The 7955-nt window shown below is 45.5% G+C and overlaps 1 long non-coding RNA gene across 1 annotated transcript in view; it reads left to right on the forward strand.

Annotated features, from left to right (window-relative positions):
• The window catches only part of LOC128800851 (uncharacterized), a 29847-nt gene extending 22424 nt beyond the window's left edge, over positions 1 to 7423 (forward strand). Inside the window, exons 2-4 of the long non-coding RNA XR_008435056.1 lie at positions 6633 to 6706; positions 6897 to 6989; positions 7077 to 7423. This is a non-coding gene — a long non-coding RNA (uncharacterized LOC128800851). The remainder of the gene's footprint in view (positions 1 to 6632; positions 6707 to 6896; positions 6990 to 7076) is intronic.
• The last annotated feature ends 532 nt before the right edge of the window (positions 7424 to 7955 follow it).

The following is a 7955-nucleotide window of genomic DNA, read 5'->3' on the forward strand; positions in this document are numbered from 1 at the left end:
CCACCTGGGACAGCCCAGCCGTGCACAGCAAGATCTGTCTAAACTCAGACTCCAGAGTAAATTTGGGTGCTATCTGAATCTGGATTAAAAGCAGAACTCCTGGTTATTCCTGACCAGCTGCAACTGGAGCATTTTTTAGGGGATGGTGTCCTGTGGTTATTGTAATGGGGTGGCTTGAGGTTTGTCTCCAGCTGGTTGCCCCTGAGCTTCCTGGAGGCTGGAGCACCTGTGCTCAGGTTTTCCCCTATATCCTCAGTGCCAATGAGACATTTCAGCTTAGGTGGAGCGAGTGCTGCAGCTGTGCCTGTATACAGACAGGCTTTCCCATTCGCTTGGCTGAGAGTATGAAGGCAAAACTGGGGTCCCAAATTTTCTGTGGAGCCTATGGGACCCCTCAGCAGATGTGCATGGAGAGACCTCCCTGCCTTGCAGGGAGCTGGGGGTGCCCTGGCTGATAGCAACCTGCTGGTCTCATGAGCACCCTTGCAGCTCCCAGTCAAGCCTTACGTTAGAAGGCACTGGAGTACAAGAAATGAATCCATTCCTGTGTCCTGGTGGCTGTATCAGAGCCACTGGGGTGTCCAGGAGGAAATGGTGTCACATGTTGGCAAGGCAGCAGCTGCATTTGCTGGCTTAGCTGAGATCTGGTCATTGAAAATCTGCAGCTGAAAGGCTGAACTATGAATCTTGGACTTGAAAGTAATTTTTATCTAAACACAGGGATCTGAAAGCTGGAAAGGTATCAAAGGTATAGGCAAAGTATCTGAGTACCTTTGAAAACAAATGGCTTAGAAGAACACTGTGCAGTAATCTCCAAAGACAGCCCAAACAAATGCTGGAAGTACTTAGGGAATAAGAAACTAGAGTGTCTGATGTAGCAGAGGGCCTTCAGAGCAGTGGGATGGAGATGCACTGGGAAGTGGTAGGGACAACATCTCTCTATATTCATTGAGAAGATACTGGATTTATTGCAGCATGCATCTGAAGGGCTTTCAGGAATGGACAAGGGTAATGGAGCCTTGCTTGTGGTGACCAAAATAACAAAAATCAGTGGAAAGCTCTGGGATTTCTTGTCCTTGGAGGAGTGGGGTTGTAATGCTGCATGGATCATGAAAGTCTCTTCCTTAGCTTCATGAGCATCCAAGGTGTATAAATCTCATTAGCAAATTTATCAAGCTGTATCTTAAGACTGATTGAGCTGCCTGCCCTGTGACTGCTGAAAGGCATCTAGAGCTTGGCATGGCCAGGGACCTTTGTGCTGCAGCCTGAAGTCATTCATAGCCAGCTGATGCTGATTTGTTCTTGTGTCAGTGTTGTCCTTAGCTTAAATCCCTGTTTCCATGATGCAGACAGCATACATCCTACCTTTACAAACCCGACACAGGCAGCTCACTCACGCTGTCCTCTCGTCCAAGAAGGGTTTGTCATTCCCCTCCTGCTTCTAACAGCTGGATCCTCTGCCAGGCTCTGTTCAAACACATCCTTCTTGGACATGAGCTAACAGGGGGGATGCAGCTCCTTGGAGCCAAGGTCTCCTGCTACTGCTGGGGCAGCCTGACATCTTTAGGTCTCCCAGAAATACTTTGTCCTCCAGCTGCTAGCAGAGCCTCATTGCCCTTGAAACCCTGCTGTGCTGATGTACCTGTTCACCTGCACTCACTTCCACAGAGAGGTGAAATTTCAAGTGAGACCAGCCTTAGCTAAAATCAAACTTCACCCAGCTCTGGTACTAAGCCCCAAGCTTGGTGGCTGTGGGAAGGTCAGTGCTTAAAAGGACCAACAATGAAAACTGTTTATTTTTCATGATTGTGTCTTCTTTAGCAGGATTGTTTGGCAATGTCATAGAATCCTAGAATGATTTGGGTTGGAAGGGACTGTAAAGGTCATCCTGTAAAGTCCATCCCCCTTTGTGTGGGCAGGGACATCTTCAACTCTATCCAGTTGCTGAAAGCCCCATCCAGCCTGGCCTTGAATGTTTCCAGGGATGGGGTATCCACAATTTCTCTGGGCAACCTTTTCTAGTGCTTCAACACTTTCTGAGGAATGTGTCCCAGTGTTAAGCATCTTCATTCTAAAAATCTTCTTTAATGTATATCAACCCTCTTTCAGGTTAAAACCATTGCCCCTATCACAACAGGCCCTGCAAAAAAGTTTGTCCCCAAAAGGAACCATATGCATTATAAAAGCCCCAGTACATGTTATAAAAAGTACATATAATACAATAGCTTATTTGTTTATGGTTGTACTCTTGTCAATGATGGCTAAGACGCAGTTGTAATTCTGTGATGGTTTTGTTAATAATAGACTTTCTGCTCATAAGCTGAAATTTTTACTTCAGATTTTCTGCAGATTTTGAGTGCTTCAGTTCTTTGTTTAAACTAGTTGTGTCTTCTTAAATGGGGGTCACGGGGGCTGGACTGAAACACCAAAGCTTTTAGGCAGTGTCAGGGTTCACTTGGCTTTCCAGGGTGCTCCTCAGCGATGTGGGTTTATTGCAGCTCCAGCTTTCATGCACTCAGGTCAGGACTAGACCTTGCTGTGGAGGGTCAGAAAAGCTTTTTGCAGTGGTGCAGTTTGCAGTAGGCATTACTCTGCCATAGATAAGGGGTTTATCTGTCCAGTTGTACTTGTGGTGACTGTAGTTTGAGGCCCATCACACTGGCTGGCCCTGAGGATTGAACTGTCAGTGCAAAGCAGATGCTGACAGGGGCCCTTGCTTTCCATGCTGCATTTCATCTGTGTGGAAGGAAAGGGGAAATAAAAAGGGAAAAGCCAGCAAAAACAAAAACAGAATTTCTGCTGCAGATGTTTGAAACAATGAATGAACCATGATGTGATGTTGTGGGTGTTTGTTTCATTTTCCCCCTCATTTCCTCATCCAACTTTTGTTATCTCTCAGTCTTGGAGGTGGGAAGGTCCATTGTCAAGACCTTGTGCCTTGCCTTGAATCCAGACATCCCATCCCCCCATTAGCTAGAGTGGTGGGGCAAAACCAGAAGAATAGAGATATCTGAGATGAAAAAATATGTCTATATATCTATCTGGAAGTAAGTGGTTGGTTTAAGTAGTGGCCTTGTGGTACAGTGGACCTCTAGAGGTTGTAGCAGGTGATCTCCCAGTGATGCATCCCCCATGGTAGATGTTGTCATCTCTGACAGCTGCTTGCCCTGCATCCTGGAGGCTGCCATGCTTGCCATGGGTGGCAGAAGGGAAGCTGTGTCAGCTTCTCAGCTGCTACTAGTCAAAGCTGAGGAATTAGTTTAAACTATTGATTTAATTAAGCTGGAGAACACAGCAAATAGTTTGTGCATGCCAGTAATGGGTGCCAGCAGGAGCGTCCTCTCACTCCTGCCAACTGCACGCTCTGCTCTTCTGAACATCTGAGAACCGGATGCTGACTAAGGGTGGTGGTTGGGTTCGATCCCCTCTGGTGATTTTTGTGTCATCATGTTTAAAAAACCATCCCTTTCACTGGGAGGCTCATCACATGGTCTTTGAAGAGGTCACATTCTTCAGAGTTATTCCTGGTGCCTTTAGATAGGCAGAGCTGTGATCTTTAGGTATTGTGCCTGATGTGCCTCAGGCCATCCTAATGAAAAGGACTACATTAGTGCAAAGGAACCACTTAAAAATAGTATACAATAAACGATCACAGGCTTCTGGCCTTCCTGCTTTGAGGGCTTGGGTTTAGAAGGCAGTTTCACAGAGGTCCCTTTCTTAGGGCATGTAGAGAAGGAGAGTGGAAGGAAATGGTGACATTAAGGCAGCTGAGGATCACAGATTCTCTCATCCCCCAGTATCCCACAAATGAGGCTGTTTGTTGCCCTTCATTACGCTGTGTTAGGGTCGGGAGAGAACAGACTCCTTTCATCCTTCCCAATCCCTGTGTGGTCTTCAATGATTTTACACTGTTGAGATTGTTCATTAAAAGACAGGGAGATTGGATGGCCTCATATCATCTTGGGTGCATTGATGCATATCTCTACAAATGGAACTGCTTCAGTTCAAGGAAAATCAGCAATTTCCCTTGGTTTCAGGTCCTTACTAGTGGTGTTTCTGGTACATGAGCTGCATGGGGTAGCATGTGGCAGCTGTGCATGTTTCTAAATGTAGCTGAGAATAGCTGGACCTCCTCAAATAAAGTGTTCTCAGAGTTGATGCAGATACTTAGCTTTTGCTTGCTAGAAGCTGTTTGCATCCAACTTGAGTAGCCAGGTGGGCTGAGGTTGGCAGCTGTGAGGAAACACAGCCTTGAGAGGGTGAGTTCTTACACAGATTTGCCCGTGCCAGTGAGAACAACAGTTACCCGTTAAATGGGCTTTGTTAACTCAAGGCCAGAACTTTGGTGTGGCTCTGGAAAGAGCAGGCTGGCTTTGGCAGGTTTGGATATCAACATGATGCATTTCCTGGTGGTAGGTGGTGGGAAAGCCCACGTCTGCTGTGAAAAGAACACTCTTTCCTTGGAAAAGTATTTACTGAGATAGCGATGATGGACAAGTCTCTGATGATAAACGTGACTTCACAGATCGTGTTTTCAGCCTCATGGGAAAAATAGAAAAGGTATCTTAACAGAGGTCTGGAGGTTTGAAAGTAATGTATTCTAAAAATAAATATTAAGAATTATTCTTGATCTTGGGCCAGGTTGTTTCAAGATCAAAATCAAGGCCAAGCCACTTCAGGTTAGGTTTTCAGGTCATTTTTATTGGCTTTGTTAATTCATGCTGCTTATGAGGTAGGAAAAAATGGTAATATCTAGAAGGATCTTCCTCCTGAAAAAATGTTCGTAAGGTGTTCTGACTTTTCTGCCAGATACACTGGTCTGCTTTGATACAACAGTTTATTCATTGGGAAAAAACTAGTTTTTGGTGCTTTTTGTGTAATCAAGAGTCTTGTGACATTGTTTTGGTGAGTTGATATATATATAATGACAGTAAGTGGTTTAATTTAAAGGATTGTAGGAGGACTTTAAAAGATAGATAGCAAAATAAATAAAGAAATTAGAAATTGCCATTAATGTGACCCCAGATAGGCAGACCAAAAACGTGGCAAATAAATAGCTGGAATCATTTCTTCCTGGGTTTTCTGATATCTTAATGACTAGCTCCAGCACTTCTGATAGCTTGGAATTCCATGCCGCTGGATGGCAGAGCTGCAGTGAGCACATCAGCTGGAGCCACCTTGGCCCTGGGGAGGATGTGGAAGAGACCAAAACCTGGTTATGACCAGGCCTGTACATCCTGATCCAGTACAGGAGGCAGTGAGAGCATCTTGATGGAACCAAGATCAGATTTGGCTCTAAACATTCTCCTGATGGTGGCTTCTGGTGTGTGCCTCTCAGACTGATGATTTCTGATGTTTCCTCTCTGAATCTCCCAGATTTTTGTTGCTGGCTCTCAGGTCCTGAGTCTGTCACACTTTGCTCCCAGGCTGGAGAGCCAGGGATTTGGAGCTGAGAAAACCACTGGAGCTTTCTGACGTGCTGGTGCTGTTCCTTGGTGCCCCTTTTTGGGAAGGGAGCATCAGTCCCCTGCCTGAGACAGCTGGGCTATTGCTTCCCCCAGCATGGAGCCAGCCTCTGAAGGGGTGGGTGGGGCCGAGCACTTCAGGAACCACTGGGGATGGGAACAAGTTCTCTTTTCCTAGGAGAACCTGTTCTGATCCCCCTATCACTGGGGATAGCTTTGTACACGGGGTCCCCCTCTCCTGCCCTTAGCTTACTGTCCTGGAAGGCCATAACTCTGATCTGGGGACCAGCTGGAGCGAGCAGCCATGGCAGGGCTTGTTTTCCCAAGATAATCTCCCATCGGGAAGGCGGCTCAGCAGATGTAGGTGAAAGGTGATGCTGGCAGGCCCAGGTTGGCTGCCACTCTCCAGGCTGAGTCCTCAGCTTTTTATATCCTTGCTGCCTCACACTGCAGCTGCCACCCTCCCCTGCGCTGAGGATCTCTGGGCAGGGGATCTGAGCGCCGTGTCAGCTGCAGGAGCAGCGCCATACACCGCAGTGTTACCACAGGGTTGCATCAGCCGCAGATGTGTCTGACCTGATAGCCCCACTCCCAAATAACCAGTGTTGGGTCAGAGGAGGGCAGGAGTGTCATCTTCTTGAGAAAAAAAAAAAAAAAAAAAAAAAAAAAAAGATTAAATTTAATCTTCTGTAGCATGTTAATTATTGTTGCTGTTTTTTAGCCCTGAATCATGAATTTTACTTGTCAGTATGCCACTTCCTATTATATTCTTGATGTGTTTCAAAGTATGATAATTTTGATGTGTTTCAGTGTCCTCTCCTTCCTCCTTTTTTTTAAACTTGGAGCTTCTTTACAAACTGTATTCCGCATTCTGGTTATCTGCTGTGGGTACCAGCTCTGCACTTCCCATGGAAAAGGGGTCTGGAAAGGGCACTGATTTCTGCTGCAGCATCACCCCCTGGAGAATTGAATTCAGAATAGGAAGAAGACTGATGAAAAGGATGTCTTAAATGACAGTCTTCAGAAAGAAGACTATGTTGGGTATTTCAGCCAAAAAGCTCTGAGGACTTATGAACTGGGGCTAACAGTATCTTCACTTACACAAAGATAGTGTCTTCTTTGTGATAAAAGATGGACATAAAAACAGATCTTCTGTCTCTGGAGCAGATTGTGCCCATGACAGAGAAATCCTGACTCCACTGGAGGGAGGACAGAAGTGGGACTGTTTGCTCCCAGCAAGGGTAAGTCAGATGCTTAAGAAAGGCTGGGCTTCTCCCAAGCAGCTCTTGGGAAGGAGAGACGTAAGCTCAGGCAGCAGCTTCTCGCATGGTGGATCTACTGTTGGTGTTAAGGATTTGCACAGCAGGGAAGAGACATCTCTGACTTCACCTCTGGGTTTGGTAGACTTTTTGGTGGTCCTTCCTTCTGCAGGGAGGCTGTGTGGAGTCTTTGGCTGAGTCTTGGCAGTGGAGCCATGGAATTGGTGTAGAGTCACTGCTGCAGGACCAGTTGTACAGGCTCCAGGTTTTTCCTCCCTATTCAGTGAGTTCAAATTGATGTTTAAACAGCTTCATCTGACCCTAGGTTTTTTAATATTTTTTTTTTTTTTAGCAGTCAAAGAGCACTCACCTGCATTGCTGCCTTTGGAGGGGTGGCAGTGCTTCCACATGGGGCTGTGGCATGGCAGAGAGGACAGAAGTGCCAAACTGTAGGGTGTGTGGATGGAGAACCCTGCACCCTCCAGGCCAGCATCATCCCTCCAAAGAGAAGAGGCCTTTTGGGCTTAAAACATTGATGAATGTGACTCTGAGCAACTTGATGGAGTTGAAGATGTCCCTGCTCACTGGGGACTTACACTAGATGATCTTTAAAGGTCATTTCCAACCCAAACCATTCTTTGAATCTCTGATTCTCTGACTGTAAGTTTTCCTGAGTCTCACAGGCTTTGTATGTAAATACACTATTTAACTGCATTCTGTATAGCAAGTGGTATGTGGCTAGGAATTCCTTTGATGCCTTTAGATGCTAATGTAGTGATAAAACAATCTCTTCTTTTCCCTTGTTTTTCTCACAGTATGTAAGCTCTTCAGAAAATCATGTCATTAAGTATTTAAGAGCCTAGAAGTGATTAAAATAAAAATATTTTTAGCAATATATGAGTGAGAAGAGATGCAATACTTCGTCAGTCTTGGAATAAAAATTTAAAAATATCTGAATACAGGAAGGTTAGTTGAATTTGTGAGCACATTCAGGCATCAAAATAACGGGGATTATTTTATATAATAATATATAAGTTATTTTATATGATAATATATAACCTCCATCCTAGGGAGGTTATCCATCCATGAAGCTGAGCTGGACCCTGGCTGATGCCCTGTTTGTGTGAGGTGCAGGGTTGGTGGGAGGCAGCTCCAGGGTGACGAGCAAGCAGCTGATTCCCTGCAGCTCTGTGCTTGTTTTGCAAAGGTGGAAAGGGTTATACAGGAGCCA

Source organism: Vidua chalybeata, chromosome 1 (assembly GCF_026979565.1).
Source record: "Vidua chalybeata isolate OUT-0048 chromosome 1, bVidCha1 merged haplotype, whole genome shotgun sequence".
Lineage (NCBI taxonomy): Eukaryota > Metazoa > Chordata > Aves > Passeriformes > Viduidae > Vidua > Vidua chalybeata.